The sequence below is a fragment of the Sus scrofa genome, unplaced genomic scaffold, assembly GCF_000003025.6.
Source record: "Sus scrofa isolate TJ Tabasco breed Duroc unplaced genomic scaffold, Sscrofa11.1 Contig1323, whole genome shotgun sequence".
In the NCBI taxonomy this organism is placed as follows: domain Eukaryota; kingdom Metazoa; phylum Chordata; class Mammalia; order Artiodactyla; family Suidae; genus Sus; species Sus scrofa.
The window spans coordinates 23,569-44,652 of NW_018084861.1; the positions used below are offsets into that span (position 1 = coordinate 23,569).

Below are 21,084 nucleotides of genomic sequence, written 5' to 3' on the forward strand. Positions count from 1 at the left end.
TTTATTCTCTATGGGCATCCCAACCAAAATTGTTAATCCATTAAAAACCATGTTATCCCTTAAAGTTGTTACTGGTTTTTTGATTAATTAATTAATTAAAGCTCCATAGGGTCTTCTCAACTTAAATTATTCCTGCCTTTACTTGGGAAGGTCAATTTCACTGATTAAAAAGAGACAGTAAAACCCTCATGTAACCAGTCACACAGTCCCTATTTGGAGAACAAATGACTGTGCCACCTTTCCACACTCAGGATATAGTGACCATAAACAGATACCACTGTGCAGGCAGAGCCTCTAATACCGGAAGTGCTAGAGGCAATGTTTCTTATAAAGAGGCCAGGTTTGTAGTTGTAGAGTTCCTTTTGCCTTTTTAAAAATCTTCCCTTAAATGCATACTTTTGTTGGGCTAACAAAGTTTGAATAGCTTAAGTATTAGTTTAGGTTTATTTCATTGTTAGCTATCAGTGACATCACTTTTTCCCTCTTTTAAAATAAATTTTATTACATTTATAGCTGTGCAAGCATCATCACAACCAATTTTAAAGCATTTCCATCCCAACCCCCCCATCTGTCTCCTTTAGAAACTGTAAGTTTTTCAAAGTCTGTGAGTCAGTATCGGTTCTGCAAAGAAGTTCGTTGTGTCCTTTTTTTTTTTTTTTTTTTGGATTACAGATGTAAGTGATAGAATATGATGTTGGTGTCTCACTGTCTCACTAACTTCACTTAGCTTGGTATTTTCTAGGTCCATCCATGTTGCTGCAAATGCTGTTATTTTGTTCCTTTTAATGGATGAGTAATATTCCATTTTGTATATGTACCACATCTTCTTTATCCACTCCCTTTCGAGGGACATCTAGATCATTTCCATGTCTTGGTTATTGTATATAGTGCTGCAGTGAACACTGGAATACATGTATCTTTTCAAGTCATGGTTTTCTCTGGATAGATGCCCAGGAGTGGAATTGCTGGATCAAATGCTAAATCTGTTTTTAGTTTTCTGAGGAATCTCCATACTGTTTTCCACAGTGGTTGCACCAATAGTGTACTAGGGTTTCTTTTTCTCCACGCCCTCTCCACGTGGACCCAGAAATACTGGGCTTGGATTTTAGCCCTACAATTTGCTAGAATCAGGCTGGTCCATGTAGAATTGCACATCTAGAAAGTTGGCCTTCTGGTTGTGAATGCAGTGTCAATACAGTGGTTTCTGGGGACAGGCTGTGCTCATACCTGAGCTCTTTCTCTCTAGAGGCCTTCTCAAGCTTTTTCTTCCCTCCCACCTGATCTTCTCCCTCCTCAGCCAGACACCCTCTCCAGCATTTATTGTTTGCAGACTTTTTGATGATGGCCAGGGTTGTGCCTCCAAACCATCAAGGGAACTCAGACCCGAGTTAGCCTGTCGAACTCTTTAGCCATTGGGCTATCAGACCAAGGACCCATCTCCAATCTTGCCTGGGAGCCTGAAGGTGAAGTGTAGGTGATGCGGGGTGGGGAGGGGGGGGGACACTCTGGTGTTACGACGCCATCTGGTGGCCATCTTCTCTAACAAAATCTCAGGCCTCTCCCTGCCTCCCACAGCAGAAACCTGATTCAAAGCAGATGCTGTGTGGGTCCTGGCTCCTGCCTCTGGAGGAATACAAGGCAATCTGAAACCCTTCAAAACCCTCAAGAATTCTAAACACTGCCACCAGACCAGGCTGCAAATCCACATCCAGTGCTAAAGGAACACCTGTGTCCTCTGTGTGACATCAGGCTTCTTGGAGCAGAGAGTCACAGGACCCCAGAGAACAATGCCAAACCTCCCGGTGCTTGCTGGGGGTTCTGCCATACCCACCATCAACCCCACTTCTGAGCCTGGATATGCAGCCTTGGGGCTGTACAGGGGTTAGAAGGTACTCTGGCACCATCTTGTGGACATCTGCTCTAACAGCAACCCTCAGGTTTTTCTCCTCCCTCTGGCTCAGCAGCCCCCAGGGCTGCATTGGCCTTGGGCAATATGCCAGTTGGCTTTCCTTCCCCCTATTTTTTAAATACCAAGCAGTGCTTGACTAAGTGGGCTATGTCTCTCTAAGTCTTCCAGAGCACTGAGGCCAACCTACCCCACTCCAATCCACTCAAACCCTCAGCTCCATATCCATCATGTTATGCCTCCTTCACTTTTTCATATATTTATGCACTTAGGTATTTATGGATGTTGGTGTGTATATATGTATTGATTTGTTTTCTTACCTTTCTGACTTTTATTCATTCATACATACATGTCTTTTTCTTTCTTTCTTTCTTTCTTTCTTTCTTTCTTTCTTTCTTTCTTTCTTTCTTTCTCCCTCTCTCTCTCTCTCATTCTTACTTTATTGACCCCAACTGAACCATGAGTGAGTTCTCTGCCCATGGACAGATTTCAAGCCACAGATGTCACCAATCCCACCTCAGGGACAAATCAGATCCTTTACCCAGGCAGACAGAAGGAATCACTGGGAGAGCTTTCTTTATATCAATCTACTGGCCTTAATTCCCCAGACCTGGCTTTTGATCAGGTCTTCCTACCAGGTGTCTAGAGACTGGAAGGAAAAGAACGGAATTTCAGGAGACCTCTTGAGGGAAAAAGCACAGGGGTTAGTGCAGCTTCTATCAAAATATCACTGTTGTACCACCTTCCATTCACCACCCACAGGCACTTTATCCAGACCACAAAACCCAGCTCTGCATCTGGTTGCAAAATTTCCAGCTCTGGCTTCACAAGTGATAGTGGCCTGGTGAAGACTCCTGCCTCAGCAGGTGGTCCGACCCCACCGAACCTGCCAAGCTTTCTTACCACTGTGACACCCGACCAGTCTGCAAATCCACATTCAGTGCTGAAGGGACCCCTGTTTCCTCTGGAGGCATCTTGGCCCAAAGAGTCCCAGGTGCCCTGAAAACAACCCCAAATGTCCGGATTCTTCCTGGGGCATCCCCCAAAAGCATCATCAACCCCATGTCTGAGCCTGGAGCCTGAAGCCTTGGAGCTGCACATGGGACCAGAAGGTACATTTGGCACCCTAATAGCAACCCTCAGGCCTTCCATCCTCCTGTCTGGCTGAGCTCTCCTGGGGGCTGCACTGGCCTTGGGCTGGCCTGTGGATTTGACTTTATATTTCCTCCCTCTCTAAGTGCCATGAAGTGCCCCAAGAAGTGCAGTATTTCTCTATCAAAACCTTTCAGGCCGCTCAGCCTAACTTACCCAAGTTGATACTGTGAATACCCTCTACTGACCCACCCAGTGAGCCATGGAAGCCTTGTTACTTTCTTCATATAGTAATTACCTGAAATAATTAGCTGTGGTGTACGGATTTATGGATTATTTCCATCTTTATATATTTACTATGTATTTTTTTGTATCCCCCTGTGCATACATATATAATGTGGCCAGGAATTCAATCCATGCTGCAGTTTTTATTACCCCAGGCTCGTACTTAAAACCCTCTGCCACCACAAGTATAATGTCAGGATAGCCTTTTGAATTGCTTTATCTATCAATTCACTAGCTACTATATAGAAATGCATTATGTATTTTTAGACTTCTTCATCAATTGATCTCCTTCTTTTGACTAGATACTTTTATTTATTCATTTATTTGGGTGCCACCTGTGACACTGGGGAGTTGTCTTGCCAGGTTTTGATTTCCCAACACAGCTCTTACCACAGCCCCAGCAGCGACAGAGACAGACTCAAGCCAGGTGGCCACAAGGGAACTCAACAAGTGCTTTCTTGATATCAATCAGCCCTGCATAATTCATCAGCCCTGGTTTTGGTCATGTGTCCATACCCTGGAGCGGGACTTAACAGAGAGTCTTGTATGGAAAGTCAAGAAGGTAATTTCACTAGGTCTCTTGATCAAAAAAAGCACCAGGATTAGCACAGCTGCCCACTAAAATGTCACCAAATTCCACCCTCCATACATCAGGACCAGCCTCTATCCAGATACCTAAACGCTGGACAGTCAGGGGCTTGAAAATGGCCAGCTCAGGATTCAAAACAGATGTTGTGTGGGTCCCGGCTCCTGCCTCTGGAGGGACACAAGCCAATCGGAAACCCAGTGAAACCCTCAAGCATTCTAAATGCTCTGCCACCTGATCAGGCTGCAAATCCACACCCAGTGCTGAAGGGGCACTGGTTTCCTCTTCTGGCAAGAGGCATCTTTGTGCAGAGAGTCACCAGAGCCTGGAGAACAATACCAAACCTCTGGATATTTGCTGGGGTTTGAGCAAACCCACCAACAACTCCACCTCTGAGCCTGGATAGGTGAGCGCCTTGGAGCTGCACAGGGTCCAGAAGGTACTCTGGTGCCATCTTGTGGACATCTGCTCTAACAGCAACTCTCAGGATTTCCGCCCTTCTCTGCATTGCCCTTGGGCAATATGCCCGTTGGTTTTCCTTCCCCTCTTTCTTTAAATACCGAGAACTGCTCCACTAAGTAAGCTGTCTCGCTGAATGTCTTCCAAGGCACTGAGGCCAACCTACACCAGAACAATCCATTCAAAACCTCAGCTCCATACCCTCAGCTCCATACCCAGCCTTATTCGATTGCTCATATATTTGTGCACTTATGTTTTTAAGAATGTTACATTATCCATTCATGCATACCTGTCTTTCTTTCTCTTTGTTTCTTCTTTTCTTTCTTTCTTGACCCCAGCTGAAGCAAAGTGTGTTGTCTGCCCATCGACGGATTTCAAGGAAGAGAAGTTATCAATCCCACTGCAGGGACAAAGGCAGATCCTTTACCCAGGGAGCCAGGAGGGATCTCTGGGAGAGATTTCTTTATATCAATATACCTGCCTTAATTCCCCAGACCCGGCTTTCGATCAGATCTTCCTACCAGGTGTATAGAGAGAAAAAATGAGGCTCATACAGAAAGAAAGGAACAGAGTTTCAGGAGACCTCTTGAGAGAAAAGGCACACGATTTAGAGCAGCTGCTCACCAGTCCATCCTCCATTCACCTCCTGCAGGCACTTGATCCAGATCACAAACCCCGCTCAGCCTGGGGCTTCAAAATTGCCAGCTCCGACTTCACAAGCCATGGTATCCTAGTCCAGACTCCTGCCTCTTGAGAAACAACAGGCTGTCTGATCCCATTGAACCTGCCAAGCTTTCTTACCGCTGTGACACCCGACCAGGCTGCAAATCCACATCCAATGCTGAAAGGGCACCTGTGTCCTCGCCTGACAGGAGGCATCTTGGCCCAGAGAGTCCCAGGTGCCCTGAAGACAACCCTGAATCTCTGGGTGCTTGCTGGGGCTTCAGCCAAATGCATCATTCACCCCTTCTCTGAGCCTGGAGCCTGCAGCCTTGGAGCTGCCCATGGGTCCAGGAGGTACTCTGGCACCATCTTGTGGACATGGGCCCTAACAGCACCTCTCAGGCCTGCCTTCCACCTGTTGCCTCATCTCTCCTGGGGGCTGCACTGGCCTTGGGCAAGCCTGAGGCTTTGACTCTATATTTCCTTTCCATCTAAGTGCCATGAAGTACCCTAAGATGTGGGGTATTTCTCTCAAAAAATTTCGGAGCACTCAGCTATACTTAACCAAGGCTGTTATGTGAATTCCCTCTGCCGCTCAACCCATTGTGCCATGGCAGCCTTATTTCTTTCTTCAGATATTAATTACCAGTAATAATTATCTCTGGTATATTAATTCAATGATTTATTGACAGCTTTATTTATTTATTTCCTCTTTTTTTTTGGTTCCCCTTGGGGAATGCTGACATTGTCTGGCCTGGATTTGAAACCATGCCACAGCTGTTACTACCCCAGCCTTGTACTTAAAATCCTCTGCCTCCACAAGCATAACATCAGGAGAGCCCTTTTTTTGTCTTTTTTTGTCTCTTTGCCATTTCTTGGGTTGCTCCCATGGCATATGGCAGTTCCCAGGCTAGGGGTCTAATCGGAGTTGTGGCCGCTGGTCTAAGCCAGAGCCACAGCAAGGTGGGATCCAAGCTGCCTCTGCAACCTACACTAAAGCTCATGGCAATGCCAGATCCTTAACCCAGTGAGTGAGACCAGGGATCAAACCTGCAACCTCATAGTTCCTAGTTGGATTTGTTAACCACTGAGCCATGATGGGAACTCCCAGGAGAACCTTTTGTATTGATTTATCTATCAATTCACTTGGCTGCTCTGTAGGATTGTATATATGTAGTTATCAACTTTTTGATCAATTGCTCTCTTTCTTTTGACTATTTTTATTTATTCATTTATTGAGGTGCCAGCTGTGACACTGGGGACTTGTCTGGCCAGGTTGTGATCTCCAAATACAGCTCTTATCACAGTCCCAGCAGTGACAGAGACAAGCTCTTAACCAGGCAGCCACGAGGAAACTCCATGAGAGCTTTCTTGATATCAATAAACTTTTCCTAATTCACCAGACCTGGGTTTGATTAGGCTTCCATAGCCTGGTGTGGTACTGAAACAGAGGCTTCTGTGGAAAGGCAAGGGGGAAGTTTCACTAGGTCTCTTGAATGAAAAAAGCATAAGGATTAGCACAGCCAACAGCCAAAATAACACCAAATTCCACCATCCATTCATCAGCACCAGCCCCTATCCAGATACCTAAACCCTTGACAATCAGGGGCTTGAAAATTTCCAGCATGTGAATCAAAACAGATAGTGTGTGGGTCCCAGCTCCTGCCTCTGGAAGAACACAAGGCAATCTGAAACCCAGTGAAACGCTCAAGCATTCTAAATGATCTGCCAACCAACCAGGCTGCAAATCCACATCCAATGCTGAAGGGACACTTGTTTTCTTCTGCCTGACATGAGGCATCTTGGAGCAGAGTCACCAGAGCCTGGAAAGCCATGCCAAACCTCTGGGTGCTTGCTGGAGGTTCTACCAAAACCACCATCAACCTCACCTCTGAGCCTGCATTCACAGCTTTGAAGCTGCGCAGGGGTCAAGAAGGTACTCTGGCTCTATCTTGGGGACATCTGCTCTAACAGCAACTCTCAGGCTTTCCTCCTCTCTGGTTCAGCAGCCCCCAGGGCTCTATTGGCCTTGGGCAATATGCGGGTCAGCTTTCCTTCCCCCTCTTTCTTTATTACTGAGAAGCACCTGCCAATATGGGCTATATCTCTCTCAAAGTCTTTCAGAGCAGTGAGCCCAACCTAACTCTAATTCTAACCCTAACCCTCTAATCCTAACCCCCAAACACAAACCCTAAGCCTCTAACCCTGACCTCTCACCCCAAGCCAAACCCTAACACTGAACCTGATCCCAAAGCCCAACCAGAACCCAAACCCTGACCCCTAACCCTAAACCCTAACCCCTAAACCTAACCCCAACCCTAAACCCTAACCCATCAGGTGCCTATGGTTGTGGGAAATGGGCCTTTCTCCTCAGGTTCTGTACAAAGAACATGTGGAGTCCCGAGGGTCAAGGTAGACGTGGGGCTGCAGTTCTAGCTCATTTTCTAATTTTAACTGGCTCATGAGTGGGAGACTATTTCAAGAAGACTCTCCTCATGAGAGGAATCCTGTAAGTAGGGAGAAGAGGGGAGGTGGGTGGAAACAGGGGCCGGGTATCCTGGTGCATTGGAAGCCTCTGGAAGACCCATTGGAGGGAGGCTGCACGGAGAAATGTCCAGGGGCACAGACCTGCCCAGGAGCTGCTGTTAGTTCAGATACTGCTCTAAGGTGCTCAGGGTCCGCTCTAACAAGGGGGGCTGGGGGAGGGTCTGCAGTGAAGTCTCTGTATATGGTTCCTGTGTGCTGATCACTGTCAGGGTGCCTGCCCAGGTGAGCTCCATATCCTGGGAGGAGCCTGCCCTTGTGAGCCCCGGGTGATGATGGGTGATTGCCCAGGTGAGCTCCATATCCAAGGCATGACCTGCCCTCATGAGCCCCAGGGGCTTATGGGTGATTGCCCAGGTGAGCTCCATATTCTGGGCAGGGCCTGCCTTCATAAGCCCTGGGAACTGGGAGGGGCTTGTGAACAAGCATCCTTTGCATTTGGCACAGAGTTGTTTAGTGTGATTCTCCTGGGGGCATTGCTGGAATGAAATGAGAACCAGAAAGTGCTACACGTTCTTGGACCCCCACCCAGACTCATCCAGAGTGACAAGGTCAGTAGGTGAGTGCTGGCCACTGTGCCACATGAGGGAGGCCCCATCAGTACCTCTTGCTTTTTTCACCTGATGACATGGAGGCTTCCTTAGGACAGAGTGGACAGCCCACCCCAGGCGGGAGCTCCTGGTGACCCTCAGGGGACATGGGAGGGAGAGGCCAGGAGGGAGGGGAGAGGGTGCCCAGGCAGAGCCATGGGCTGGGAGACCAAGGGGGGTCTTTCTGGGTCTGAGCTGGGAGTGGACGAGCAGATGGTGAGTGCGATCTTCTCACATGAGCCTAAACCCGCTTCAGGGGGAAATGCCTGCTGCGTGACCCCAACACAGGATTGTAAGGCAAATTCCATGAAAGAAAGAATTTGAAGGATGAATCCCACTGAAGGGAAGGCTCACAAAATGAATCTTCCTATAAGCAGAGGCCCTGTGAGCTGGTCCCCTCAGAGGAGGGCCGTGGAAACTGCCATGGCAGGTAATCCCCCTGAGGGGGCAGCAGGTGCACTTCTGCTGGTCACTGTGCACAGCACAGGCCTGGCCCTGCGGACATCAGGGCCCTGTCATCTAGGTGTCCTCGGGTAGCCTCTGTTTTTGGGCATAAAAGGGGAGCAGCTCAGGAGGGTAAAACATTTTCAGAGGATATATTTGATGACTGCGGACCTTGGTTGTTGATTTCTTTCAGTCATAATCCTCCTGGTTTTAGATCTGATGTGGGTATCATAGAGGAGTCAAAATTTAAGTTTTCACAATCTGTATTTGTGGCTTCAGTATCATTGATGACAGATAGTGTGATGGTTAGGGAAGAATTATTGATTTATGTGTCATGTAAAGAATTTGCAATGATGATAGGACAGTTAAGATTATAACGGCGGCTTAGCAAATGGTTCAAGTTGCCCTACTTGTGCATCTAGTGTATGTGTATGGGTCATTTTAGTTGTCAGCTGGATGGATGATCTAGCGGGGACCTGGGATAGTGGAATTGGGCCACTTCTGGTCTGCCCTTGTGGGAGCCTGGGCTGCTTCTGAGTCCTGACCCTGGCCAGAGAAATTGGTAATGTTTTTGTTTTGCATGTTGAAATGCTTAATGACAAACATTTTGTGCAGTTCACTGATGTAGGTGAAATGTGGACCCTTAAGTTGATTTATTCTCCAAGAAATGGACATCCTACTCCCCACCAAGGGCAAATCCCTGTCCAGAGGTGAAAGACCCCACCTGTGTGACATGTAACCTACAGAAGAGCAGCTCCAAACTACTTGAAAACTGAGTTGTCTGCATGGTAGATTTAGACCTCTCCGTGCCCTGTCTACACTGTGCGTTTTTAGACATGACCAAGTTCGGCCCACACTAGGATGTGGGGACCTGGGTAGAGATCCAGCTTCAATCCTGAGAGCTTTGAGGGGGTCGTAGGTTCGTGGGTAGAGACCCAGACTGGTCGCAGTCCTGGGAAGTTCTGTGCCTCTGTCCAAATGTCTGTGCTTAAATGTCAGATCTGGAGCTGAGGTGGACTTGTCTGGTCACAGCCTCTGCTCTAAGGTTGGTTCTCTGCCCTGCCTGGGGGTCATGGCTACGGGGGGCAGGGGGAGCCTAGTCCTTACCCCTGAAGGTTCACCTTCCCTGGGGCTGGTGGAGGCGCCTCAGGTGAGCTCCCTCATAATTAAACCAATTCACCAGGGAGCTCCTGCTGTGGCGCAGTGGGTTCATGATCTGACTGCAGGGAGTTCCCATTGTGGCTCAGTGGAAATGAACCTGATTTGTATCCATGAGGATGCAGGTTCAATCCCTGGCCCCACTCAGGGGGTTAAGGATCCAGCATTGGCCCGAGCTGTGGTGTATGTTACTGATGTGGCTTGGATTTGGCATTGCTGTGGCTGTGGCATAGGCTGGCAGCCATAGCACCAATCGACCCCTAGCCTAGGAACTTCCATATGCTGCATGTTTGGCCCTCAAAACAAAGAGTATGCAGCAGATCTGGTCTCTGTGGTGGTGCAGGTTCCATCTCCAGCCTGGCACAGTGGATTAAAGATCTGGCATTGCTGCAGCTGCAACATAAGTCTAAGCTGCAGCTCGTATTCAATCCCTGGCCCAGGAACTTCCATATACTGTGGGTGCAGCCATTAAAAACATAAACAGGATTCACAGGGTGAGGAGGGAGGCAGGTTTGCCTGGTGAGTTGATTGCTGGGCACGTGAGTCTGGGTGTAAGGCCAACCAGCAGCAGGGGAAGTTGCCTCTGGGGTCTCCTTCTAGTTGCCTATCCTTGCTCAGCAGCACCCGGTCCTTTACCTCCTGTGTCAGCCCTGCCTTCCAGGGAGTTTTCTCAGCACTTCAGCAAGACAAATGCCTGAGCCTGCTAGAACCTAGGTATTGTGTTAAACTTTAGCATAAATGGCTAAAAGCAATTAAAATAGCCCAGAACCAAGGGGAAAAGAGGTGGAGACTGACTTCTCTGGGACAAACTGAAAAGAGCGGAGGAGACAGACCCTACACTCCTTCTGCAGTCTTAGCAGGTCCCAGGACCTGACTCATTCCCATGTTGGGGCCCCACTCAGCACAGCCCTAGCGTCCTGGCCAAGGGGATCTGTGACCCCAGGTGCAGGATCTGGAGAGGTGAGGTCACCCTGGTGCTGGGTCTGGGGATTGTGTGGGTCTCACCCCATCCATGTGGGTCAGGCTCTGCTTCAGGGGAGACCCCATGTCTTCTCTCTGCCTCCAGTGTTTCTTGTCCTCCCTGAAGTTTCAAACATCTGAATTGAGGGTGTTGCTCTGAGGAACCTGTGGTCCCCTTTCTTCTCTTTCTCTTGTCATATCAAATGAGAACAAGCACCCTTGAGTGGTTGTGGCTCAAATTTTGACTGAGTGACAACCCTTGGTGTTATCCTGCTAATATCATAGTCTATCACATGTCTAAGCCATTTGTGTCACTGCTGCCTGGGTTCCCCTGGATGGAGCTCCAGGAGCACAGACTAGCCCCCTAAGAATGATCCCCATGTGCCACATGAAAGTACCATGAGGGCCTCCCATATTTGTGATAAAAAGGATTCAAATTGGAATCTGAGTAAGACATCAGGGGTTTCTTTGTTTTGTTTTAGCTTTTTAAGGACTGCACCTGCAGGATATGGAGGTTCTCAGGCTAGGGGTGGAATCAGAGCTGCTGCAGCCACCCTACATGACATCCCCAGCAATGCCTGTTCACAAACCCACTGAGCGAGGCCTGGGATTGAACCCGCACTCTCATGGATACTAGTCACGTTCATAGCCACTGAGCCATGACAGGCGCTCCCAAGGCATCATTTTTAAATCTAAGTGAACTGTAGCACACGTCATACCATCATCACTATTTTAAGTTCATGTTTTTAAGGCATCGGGTACATTCACCTTTGTGTGGAGCTCTCACACTATCCATAGAATAGTTCAGCTTTTAAACCCAAGGTTCCACAACCATGAAAGTCTCACTCCCCACCCCCTCTGGCAGCCCCAACACCACGGGCCACTTCTGTCCATGAGTTGTCACCTTCAGGGCTCCCATTAGAACAGAATCCTCTGCTGTTTGCTGCTTGCCAGGTGGTCTCTGTCCTGAGGCAGAAAGGACCCTGCAGGGGGGACTCGTAGAGTATGGGGTGTGATACCAAGAGCATGGCGTTCACACAGGACACAGTGTCAGCGTCATGACACTTTCTCAGGCCACCTTGTCACCCACATGGAATGTTCCCATTACCCAACTTAGAAGGGCATTGAGGGTGGCCTGGGGCCCCAGAGGCCCCGTTCCTTCCCTGGACTTCAGAAGGCATGTTCACCATGGGCTCTGGATTCACCCACCTCTCCGCTGTCACCCTCTGTCCCATCTTGAACATGAAAATGACTTCTACTGAGCACTGGCCACAGCACTGGCCTGGTCGATATCAGGGTCCTTTAATTTAGGCATCGTGTTACGGCAGCTCTTTTCAGGCCTGAGGAGGGAACGGTTCATGCGTGTAAAACATTTTCAGAGGAAATTAATACTTGATGACTGTCTATACTACTCAATTGCTGACTTCTGTTAGTCTAAACTTCTGGTTTTAGATCTGATGTGGGGGTTACAAAGGAGTCAAAATTTATATCCTTATAATCTGTGTATTCATAGATTCAGTATCACTGATGACCTGTAGTTTTAGGGAAGGGTTACTGATTTCATGTATCATGTACAGGACTTACAATGATAATCAGGCAATTAAGATTAGAATGGTGGGAGTTCTTTCAATGGTGCAACAGGATTGGTGGCATTTCTGCAGTTCAGTTTAGATCCCCTGCCCAGCATAGTGGTTAAAGGATCTGGTGTTTTAACAGCTGTGGTGTAGGTTGCAATTGTGGCCTACAGATTTGATCCCTGGCCCTGGAAATGCATATGCCATGGAGAGACTGAAAAAAAATTTGAGGATGTTGGCTGGTAAGTGGTTCATATTATCTACTTGTGCATCTAATGTACATGTATGAATCCGTTCAGTTGTCAATATTAGTGAAATAATATAGAAAACTAGAGAAGTTACCCAAAAATAATTATTTTTTGGCCCCACCAGTGGCATGTGGAAATTCCTGGATCAGGGATAGAACCCACAACACAGAAGCAACCCAAGCCACTGCAGTAGCAACTCCAGATCATTAGCCCACTGTGTTACAAGGGAACTCCCCAAAATGTCTACTAATGTGTGGTCATGAAAAATTTATTCCACATTAGAAGATGTTGCCTCTTGAGAGCCTGTGTGGATTTTTGCCTATGATTTAGTTTTGACAAAGTTATGTACTTTTTACATGAATTCACACTCGTGGAGAAAGACATAACAGTCATGGTATTGGATGACATCGTTGACAAGGATTCAATTCCTTCCTTCTTTCCACTTATTTATTTAGGCCACCCTTGTAGCATGTGGAAGTTCCTGGGCAGGGTTGAATCTGTACCACAAGCCACAGCAGTGAGAATGCCAGATTCTCAACCTACTGAGCCACAGAGGAACTCCCTCTTTGCTCCTTAATGTAAATGTACATAGGTAGACTTTTCAAACCTCTGACATGGAGAATGTAACGATTCTATATTAACAGTAGGAGTTTCCACTGATGAAACTTCTCCCTGGGATGCAAATACCTCTCAAAGTATGAACATAAGTACCATTACTGCTGTTACTGAGTGAATGAGCCTAGAGGGGAAGCATTTCATGTTGTGTGTGTGTCAGGGGAGTTGGAGTCATGTCATGACATCCCTGAAAGGCCAAGAAAGTGCTGTGGGAAGAAGGTCCTATTTACTCCTACAAATGACATTGTGAAGTGAAGTTTGGCTCATGTTTAGTTAAGCATATGCCTGAGAACGGTGAAAATCAGCATATGGGGACTCCTATAATAGTGAAGATGGCTCCACTGACATTGCGTAATGGAAGTGTGCTACTACATCATATGTAGAACAATGTCCCTGAATGCACTGGCTAAGATAATTCCTGTCAAACCACCTGTTATAAAAAGAAAAAGCCTAAAGCTCATGATGTAGTGGGAGATCATGTTCTACTCCCTCTCTGAAGAGCTACTAATCAGCTGAATATCTTTACTCCTGTAAGAATGGCAATAGTTATGGCAGCTGATGTAAAGTAAGCTCATGGGCTGACATCTCTCCCTGTGGCAAATGTATGATGGCCCCACAAGACAGACCCTAAAAAACCAATGGACATGATTCAAGCCATTCTGATATATCTGAAAGGTGGTTTTTGTACTAAATAGTATGTAATGATACATGAGACTATTACAAGCCCTGGTAGGCTATGAATATAGACTTCAGGGTGACCAGAGAATCAAAATAGATGTTGGTATAGGAATGGGTCTCCTCCTGCAGAGTCAAAGAAAGTATTTATATTTTGATCTAACAGTATGGTAATTCTGGCTGCTAGGACTGAGAGTGATAATTATAGTAATACAGCTATAATTGGGGCAGATCAAACAAATAATGGTGTCTGGTATTGGAATAATGGCTGGTGGTTTCATATTAAAGACTGTAGTCATAAAAGTAATAGCATCGAGATTTGAGGGAACATCTGCTAAAAGCAAGGAAAAAATGCTTATGTCTACAGAGGCTTCTGCATGTCCCATATTTCTGGCTTCAGGTGGATGTACATTTCAACCAGTACAGAACCAGCTCTACTATTGATGATATGAGTAGGAGTAAGATTGAGGGAGAAGTAGTCAAAAGCTACTATTATTTATTTGGGGAAATGCTACATCAGCTGCCCCAGGTATTTGTGGGACAAGACAATTTCCAAAACCTCCAATCATAATGGGTAAAACTATAAAGAAAAGTATTAAAAATGCAGGGGCTGCCATGACTACATTATAGATTGAGTCATCTCCAAGTAGGCTCCAGATTAGCTTAGCTGAGCATGGATTAATAGACTTAAGGTGTTGCCGACTGTTCGAGCTCAGGCACCAAACAGTACAATGACAATACACTTGTGATTTGTTGAAAAGAGCAGTTGATGAACACAGGCAAAATGGCTGAGCAAGCATTAGACTAGAAATCAAATGAAAGCACGTGAGCCCTCTTTTTGCTGAATCCTGTGATGAATCAACAAACCTAATTGCAAATTCACAGAAGCCTCAATTCTTCAGGTACTTTTCCAGATTTTTCTTTGTTCTCAAAGATGAGAGTGTATTTACCTGTTAAGTAAAATTTCCTGGGGTGGAAACCCATCTTCAAGTGTTTTGTAATCCTTATTTTGAGGAATTAAGTAAATTGTACTTGCTTAGAATTTTGAAAGCCCTTGGTCTAAACTAACCTAAACTCCTAGCCCATTACTGGTGGAATGGGTGTTAAGGCCAGTGATGATAGAAAGGTGATTTGCTTTGTGTGAGTGAATTGTTGTTTTATCTTTAAGTTTACTAATGGGAATATAGTTATTTGGAGAATGATAGACACAAGTAGAAATACATGCTGAGTCGTTCTCTGATGGCTATCAGTGTAGGTAGAATGATGTTATCATTTTTGTTCTCTCTTCTTTTTTTTTTTTTGGTCTTTTTGCCTTTTCTAGGGCTGCTTCCACAGCATGTGGAGGTTCCCAGGCTAGGGGTTGAATTGGAGTTGTAGCTGCTGGCCTACACCAGAGCCACAGCCACTCGGGATCTGAGTCACATCTGTAACCGACACCACAGCTAACGGCAACACCAGATCCTTAACCCACTGAGCAAGGCCAGGGATCAAACCTACAACCTCATGGTTCCTAGTCAGATTTGTTAACCACTGAGCCATGACGGGAACTCCTCATTTTTGTTATCTCTCGCATAAGTATTCACTTGGGTAAAAACCCTAATGGTGGGAGCCTTCCTGATGATGCTCTAATTACGAAGCTGAGGGTTGTGATGGGAGGTGTGTTGTTACACGTGTGTGATAATGACGCTGTTGTGGCACATAAGCTGTGCGTCAATGGTAAGAAGACTGTTATTGTATAAACCATTGCATTAGGATGGTTATGGTTGAATTATGCATCATAATAGCTGTTACTCATTCCATATGGGCAGTTGATGAGGAGCCCATAATTTTTGTAGTTGAATTTGGTTGAGTTCCCTGCAGCCTCCAGTTATGATTTATAATATAGCTGTAACCAACAGTATGATGATGGGTGGTGAGATTTGGATACAAGTCTGTCGCATTAACAGCATAAGGCCTACTGCTCATAGACTGCTTTGTGTTACTTCAGGCACTCAGAAATAAAATGAGGAAGATCCTAATTTTAGGACAAAAGCTATTATTTTGATGGACTAAAGATTTTTACATTTATTGTGTTCACTGACCAGGTATATGAGATTAACAGTAATAGCCATCATAAGTAGTATTGATGTGGTAGATTTTTTTTTTTATTTTCCCACTGTACAGCAAGGGGGTCAGGTTATCCTTAGATGTATACATTGCAATTACAGTTTTAGATTGTTTTAGAAAATATCTGTTGGATGCTTCTACAGCTTAGGGTTTAATTTTTTTATTAGAATGAGGATAGTGTTAATCAGTATGAGCCTGTTACTGCAATTATGCCCCCGGAGATGATGGTCAGTAAAATGATAGCACAAAAAACGTGGTTAATTAGTGCATGAAGATATAACACAACATGTCTAGAACATCTTGGGTGTATGGGCCCAGTAGCTCATTTAGTGGACCTGCTGTAGCATGTGGTGTAACATGGTGACAAGGAGCATGTAAAACTCTTAACAGCAGCTCAATTCCTACAATTCTAGGAAACGTCTATTATTCACTCTCAATAACTCTTTTGTCAAACATATGTCTCGTGTTTGTGGTGGGATGTCTGATGTGAAGATATGTAGTGAAACTGCTCACATACTTTGGTACACTTCTCATAATGTTAACAGTAAAAAAATTTATGATAGATGTATAAGTCGATCATATCAATATTATGGGTAGGATGCTCAAATTCATAGAAAGGAGATTGTTAGGGGTGTTTTAATGATGACATTGGCTGTATACAATTCTGGCTTATAGGGGTTGTGAAATGCTCCTAAAATAGGATTGGATTGTTGTGAAAATGTTGATGAGAATGATATTGACATAGTCTCCAGGAAGAACAGCGTGAATGTGCCTGTTGCATTTTCTACATTGAAACTAAATAGAGCTTTTAATTCTACCTCTGTTAAATCAAATGGGGCTCCATCGGATTTCTACTTTAATAATCAAATTCTGGGCAGGGGTCAGGATGGGAAATTAGTCGTGGGTGTTTTTGTGTAATAATTACTGGCAAACGTGTAAATGGTCCATTTAGCAGCAGGACTGATAAGAGAATAATAGCTTGTGTTTCTTCATAAGAGATTTATGCTGCCCACAGAGTTCCAGTTGTGTGTGTGTTTTGAATCTGAAATTCATCCAGCTCAGAGGATTGAATAAATTGTGAGGCTTCATACAACTAACATAAACAGTACACCTAGCTTTATATTAATTAGCGGATAGGGCATGGGAAGATGAACTCATTATGTGACAGCCAGGGTTAGGGCAAGAACTGGTGCAATAAATATACATTGATGATGGTAGGATGGCCATTGTGGTTCTTTAATAAATAATTGGACTGCATCAGGAATGGGTTATAATAATCCATAGGAGCTGATGTTGTTTGGCTCTCTCCAAGTTTGTAGATAGCCTAATTTCTGATTCAGTTAATGTAAGGAAAGCTATAGCAAGTAAAATTGGGTAATTAGTGAAAGAATGCTAATTATAAGTATATTCTTAGGAAGAGGACTTGAACCACTGTGGATAGAATTTTAAGTTTTATACAGTTGCCAGGCTCTGCAAACCCTAACACACCCTGTTCTGCATTGGCGTATGTATAAATCAATTGAATGTAGATTATATCATCATTTAGTTTGAAGGCATTTTGAAAATTAGGTCTTACATCTCTTGTTGTCCTTTCACAGTGGGAGAAATCTATAATAGATAGAGTGACCAGGACCACTCCAGTCTAACATGTAGGACTCCAGCCTTTGAACAAACAGACAATTATACCCAGTTACACCACTGGGGTGTCCTGATCCAGCATCAATGTCGTTAATCTATTGTCAAATTCTAGAATAAGATTGCACTGTTACCCTAAATGTTATTCTCCAAGGTCACCCCAACCAAAATTGAGTCCAGTAAAAACTATGTTATTCTTAAAGTCCAGTTATTGGAGTTTTTATTGATTAATTAATTAAAGTTTCATAGGGGTTTCTTGTCTTACACTACTCCTGCCTCTTCTTGAGCAGGTAAATTTCACTAATTAAAGAGATAGTAAAACTCTAGTTTGACCAGTCACACAATCCCTAGTTAGGGAGAAAATGACTGTGTTACCTTTCCACACTGAGGTTATGGTGACCATTAAATAAATACCACCAGGCAGGCAGTGCCTCTAATACCAGAAGTGCTAGAGGCAATGTTTTTTATATGGTTTGTGGTTACCAGGTTCCTTTACTTTTTAAAATCTTTTTTGAATGCATACTTGCATTGGGTTAACAATATTTGAATACATTAAGTATTAGTTTAGGTTTATTGTTAGTTTAGGTTTATTTTATTGTTAACTGTCATTGGGTTTTCTGTTCTGATATAAGCTTATGCAGGGAGAGATATTTCTTATTACTCATATTAACAGCATTTATTCTATTAATTAGTCAATATTATTGTTTTATCTAGTTACTTTTGGTGTTAAGATGAATGTGTGGTCAACCTTGAATATTTTCTTAATTGGTGGCTACTTTTAGCCAACAATGGTGCATGCTTAACCTCCAGATAAGATTGTATCTTGTATCTAAAAGTCTGTATCTAAACTTATGTTCTTAAGTCATATTTAAAGTTGAACCAAAACTTTATTTGGAAAGCCAGAGGTCACCATGCTTGTCAGTCTTGTCACCTCTACTCAAAAATTCTCTATCTTTCCTTTTTTTTTTTGTCTTTTTTCCATTTCTTGGGCTGCTCCCATGGCATACGGAGGTTCCCAGACTAGGGGGTCGATTGGAACCAGAGCAGTTGGCCTATGCCAGAGCCACAGCAATGTGGGATCTGAGCTGTGTCTGTGACCTGCACCACAGCTCATGGCCGTCCAGAACCTTAACCCACTGAGCAAGGCCAGCGATTGAACCCACAACCTCATGGTTCCTAGTTGGATTCATTAACCACTGAGCCATGTCAGGAACTCCTATCTTGCCTTTTAAATGAGTTTGTTCTTGTATGTTTTTCCAAAGTAGCTCATCTGGTTTCAGGGATTTTAATCTACATTCTCTTTGTTAAAGTTTTCTAGTTAAATCATTATGCAAAAGGTAAAAGGGATATGTTTTTGGTATTTTTAATGCTTCTATCATCATTCCTTTATGGTACTTTATAAAGTACCATAAAGCACCAGATTTTAGCTTCTATGCAATAGATGTTGAATGAATGTTTGATTTAATTTAATTACAATAGGTGAATTTCAGAAGCTGTGGCTAGTTTTAGTTCAAGGAATTCATGCAGTATGAACTCTCCTGGGTATAAACTAGATGCTTTTCTTGAAGCTACATTTTGATTGATCCAAGCACACTTTGCAATATGGTCACCTCATCACAAATTCTCTCCCTCCCACCCCTCATTTTTCTTTTGAGTTTTTAACATGGCCCCTGTAGCATTTGGGAGTTCCCAGGCTAGGTGTCAAATCAGAGCTGCAACTGCTGCTCTACACCACAACCATAGCAATGCCAGATCCGAGCCATATCTGTGACCTATAATGCAGCTCATGGCAATGCTGGATCCTTAATGCACTGAGCAAAGGCAGGGATCGAACCCACATATTCTTGGATACAATTGGGTTCTTAGCCCACTGAGCTACAGCAAGAACTCCTTATTTCCACTTTTATGTTTGGTACTTGTTAATAGGTTATAAAAACTCTCCTGTATTTGAGGAGGGTGGTGGGCAGTGTGTCTGTGCTTCATGACTTGATTCAACTAAGCACTTTTTCTTAATTTTCTACTAAATCTTGCTTCAGTTGTTTATTTCATAAAAACTTCTGTATAAATTACTTAATGCTTTTGAGGTAGAAAACATACCCCCCTTCTTCCCTCCTATAAGTTACATCTTGATCTAAGATTTTTATGTCTGATAATTATGCTCATTTTTTTTCTTTTTTTCTTTTTCTTTTTTTGTTGTTGTTGTCTTTTTGTCATTTCTTGGGCCGCTCTCATGGCATATGGAAGTTCCCAGGATAGGGGTCAAATCAGAGCTGTAGCCACCACCGTACACCAGAGCCACAGCAACATGGGATCTGAGCCATGTCTGCAACCTACACCACAGCTCATGGCAATGCCAGATCCTTAACCAACTGAGCAAGGCCAGGAATCGAACCTGCAACCTCATGCTTCCTAGTCAGATTTGTTAACCACTGAGCCATGATGGGAACTCCTGCTCTTTGTTCTTTACCAGTGTTTCCTGAGGATGTCTAATTTTATAAGAAATTAATAATCTGGGACAACACCCATATGTTTATGGAGTTAGTAAGTTCATCTAGTCATTTATAGTGCCTCATGTTAAATATGAAACTACTTCAACAGGTTGAATAGAACTTTATACATAAAAGATTTATGCATTTATGTGACATATTAATATTCAGTGTAGTAGTCTGTTGTGTTAAAATTAGCATTGAAATATTTAATATATTTTCCTTTGGAGATTATTAAAATGTACTTTATTTTGTTTGAGGTGCATGACAGCTAGAGAGGGACATCATTTTGTTTAAGCCTTATATATCTAATTGATCTGTATTATTAGGAGACTTTATTGTAGTTATACTAACTTTCTGTTACTGAAGTAGTGGCAATATCTTTGTTAGATTGGTTAGTTGATTCTTATGTAGTTGTATGCTTTGCCTTGTTGGGGGGTTTGGCCAGGCAATAATGGCATATGAAGTATGAGATTGGGAGGTAGGAGAGTTTGATTAAGGAAGCTATTTAACTGATAAGCCGTGTGTGTGTGTGTGTGTGTGTGTGTGTGTGTGTGTGTGTGTGTCTAATTACTCCATGTCCTGTGACCTTTGACTCAATAACACATTATGGTTGATCATGTTGGTAAATACTATACAATTTAACCCCAGCTCCAAGTCATTTGACTGTGATAAGGCATCTGATGGCCACAGCTGAGTCACAGTCCCCTCCAGAATTAAAAATACCATATGCATAGAGCCAGATTATGTGTGAACACAAGTTGATATGATAGTCCACTGGGATGTCTTACTTAAGGAGAAAAAGTGGGAAGTTAAGGGGAAAATGGCCCCAAAATAAGTACCAAATGCAAGACATAATTCCTTTGGAGTTTCCTGGTGGCCTAGTGGTTAAGACTGGTATTGTCACTGCTGAGGCTTGGGGATGACCCCTGGCCCTGGAACTTGAGCATGCCACAAGTGTGGACAGATGGATGGATGGATGGATAGATAACTCATTTATTGAAATCCCCATGATTCTTGGGCCCTGAACTAGGAGAGAGGCACATTTGTGGGCAGGT

At 44.2% G+C, this 21,084-nt stretch overlaps 1 long non-coding RNA gene across 3 annotated transcripts in view; it reads left to right on the plus strand.

Moving 5' to 3' along the window:
- LOC110258136 overlaps positions 1-21,084 on the plus strand; it is an 82,421-nt gene that overhangs the window by 11,897 nt on the left and 49,440 nt on the right. For 2 of the 3 annotated variants that reach the window (XR_002340988.1, XR_002340986.1), the window contains exons 2-3: positions 2,669-3,018; positions 6,232-8,086. This is a non-coding gene — a long non-coding RNA (uncharacterized LOC110258136). Of the gene's footprint in view, positions 1-2,668; positions 3,019-6,231; positions 8,095-21,084 lie in introns of all 3 variants that reach the window. The other variant, XR_002340987.1, reaches the window with a different exon arrangement.